Source organism: Oncorhynchus nerka, unplaced genomic scaffold, assembly GCF_034236695.1.
Source record: "Oncorhynchus nerka isolate Pitt River unplaced genomic scaffold, Oner_Uvic_2.0 unplaced_scaffold_8205, whole genome shotgun sequence".
NCBI classification, from domain to species: Eukaryota; Metazoa; Chordata; class Actinopteri; order Salmoniformes; family Salmonidae; genus Oncorhynchus; species Oncorhynchus nerka.
The window spans coordinates 2,877-5,732 of NW_027033115.1; the positions used below are offsets into that span (position 1 = coordinate 2,877).

Sequence of the window (2,856 nt, forward strand, 5' to 3'; positions counted from 1 at the left end):
CATGATGGTCACCTCCTTGACTTCATTTCAGACATTTTCTAAAGGCACACTTCTGCAATATTTGTTTTGTGTGTGTGTGTATGTGTGTGTGTGTGTGTGTGTGTGTGTGTGTGTGTGTGTACGAGATGTAGTACCCACTAGTAGAGACACTGAGGAAGACAGACAGAACTAGAGAAAGACCTTTTACCAACTTGTCACGTACCATTTTGTGGTTGCTATCTAGTGCCTGAGGCCACCCACCAATCAAACACTTTTATTGAGATTTGCCAGCTTCCTTCCAGTCCAGTGTGTAGAGAGGTCGTTAGTTAGTACTGGGTTGTCTGTCCGCCCGTCTCATCACAGCTTGTCGTCTTCGTCCAGCAGCGCTCTGCAGTTCGTAAGGATGTCCTCGGGGAGCCCAGGGCAGGCAGGTCGTCCAGAGAGATGTCCTGGTGGGCATCTCCCAGAGGGGGCAGGTTAGTGAGATGTCTTGTTCCTCCTCTCCTCTGACTTGGGAAGAACCCACAGCTCTACTCTCTCCAGTAAGTTCTGTGTCCGTGCATCCTCTTCAGCCGGATGTTTCCTCGCAGGCGCTTTGTTGTCCTGGGTCAGTTTCTCGTTCCTCCCCAGCAGAACGTCGGGCGTGGCGCCGCAGGCTGGCGATGGTGGTCTGCTGCTCCTCCAGACGGTCTTATCATCCTTTTGTGGGCCTTGCTGCCGGGGCAGGGTGTGGGGAGGGGGAGCTCCTTGTTCTTCAGGAGGTACAGCCAGGTGTCGACTCTCTCTGGGTGGGGGGGCTCGTTGGTCACGAGGCCGGGGCTGGACGACAGAGGTGGCTCAGAGGACCATGGGATTGCCTCCTGTCTGGTCCCTTCCACTTCTTCCTCAATAAGCCGCTGCTGCTTCACGGGCTGCCCTCTCTGGAGCGCCATGGACAAGCCAGCCTGGAGGAGACAGACAGGCCTCAGGCACGACTTAACACCACCTCACTACGACTCTGCTTCACGTGGTTGTCTCTCTGAGCGCCATGGACAAGTCAGCCTTGAGGAGACAGACAGCCTCAGGCACGACTCAACACTCACTACGACTTCAACATCTCACTTACGACTCAACACCTCACTACGACACCTCACCACGACTAACACTCACTACTCGACACCTCACTACTCAACACGCCTCACCACGTGGCTGTCTCTCTGGAGCGCCATGGATAACCAGCTCTGGAGGAGACAGGCCAGGCCTCTAGGCACACTAACACCTCACTACACTAACACTGTCATCTTAATACCTCACCACGACTCAACACCTCAATACGACTCAACACCTCACTACGACACCTCACCACGACTCAACACCTCACCACTACTAACACTCACTACGACACTCTTACCACGCATCGCTAACATCTACTACACTCAACACTTACCGTTACAACACTCTCACTACGATCATCACCTCAGCCTACAACACCTCTTTACTACACTCACACCTCACTACACCTCATTTCATTTAATTTCAACACTCACATAACACCTAATACATGCATAATAACACTCTCTTACCATCAACATCTCACTACGAACACTACTACGATCAACACCTCACTACAACACCTCACTACGACTCAACACCTCACTACAACACCTCACTACGACTCAACACCTCACTACGACTCAACACCTCACTACGACTCTGCTTAACGTGGCTGTCTCTCTGGAGCGCCATGGACGAGACAGACAGGCCTCAGGCACGACTCAACACCTCACTACGAAATGACTCAAACACCTCACTACAACTAACATGGTATGCCTTATTCAAATAACCAAAGACAGAACTAAATATTGACGGACGTTTGGTCAATATTGACCAACAGCAGCCCAGGAGGACATGACTGAGGTCCAAGAATGTGACATTCCCTCCATCCCTCCCACGACACAACACCCAGTCTCACCTGTTCACACTCTGTTAACTTCATGGCTTCTCTCAGCAGCTCTGCAACACACACACACACACACACACACACATTACATACTAGGCTGATATTAAACATCTGTATCTTGAGCATAATATAGTATGACTGCATTCTAACAGCACACAGTCTTTCTGTGCAGAATGACATTCAGATCACCCCGTACATAGTCTGTCAGACGCAGGTCCCCGTACATAGTCTGTCAGACGCAGGTCCCTGTACATAGTCTGTCAGACGCAGGTCCCCGTACATAGTCTGTCAGACGCCGGCCCCCGTACATAGTCTGTCAGACGCAGGTCCCCGTACATAGTCTGTCAGACGCCGGGCCCCCGTACATAGTCTGTCAGACGCAGGTCCCCGTACATAGTCTGTCAGACGCAGGCCCCCGTACATAGTCTGTCAGACGCAGGTCCCCGTACATAGTCTGTCAGACGCAGGCCCCCGTACATAGTCTGTCAGACGCCGGCCCCCGCACATAGTCTGTCAGACGCCGCCTCCGCACATAGTCTGTCAGACGCAGGTCCCCGTACATAGTCTGTCAGACGCAGGCCCCCGCATACTAGCTCCGTCAGACGCGCGCCCCGCACATAGTCTGTCAGACGCCGCCCCCGCACATAGTCTGTCAGACGCCGCCCCCGACATAGTCTGTCAGACGCCGCCTCCGCATCATAGCCCGTCAGACGCCGCCCTCGCACATAGTCTGTCAGACGCCGCCCCTGCATATAGTCTCGTCAGACGCCGCCCTCGTACATAGTCTGCCAGACGCCGGCCCTCGCATATAGCTCTGTCAGACGCAGGCCCCTGCATAGTCTGTCAGACGCCGGCCCCGCATATAGTCTGTCAGACGCGGCCCCCGTACATAGCTTCTGTCAGACGCCGGCCCCCTGCATATAGTCTGTCAGACGCCG

At 53.8% G+C, this 2,856-nt stretch overlaps 1 pseudogene; it reads right to left on the reverse strand.

Annotated features, from left to right (window-relative positions):
* Window positions 1-336: 336 nt before the first annotated feature.
* LOC135566017 (nuclear receptor-binding factor 2-like) lies at window positions 337-2,428 on the reverse strand (annotated as a pseudogene).
* Between the last annotated feature and the right edge of the window lie 428 nt (window positions 2,429-2,856).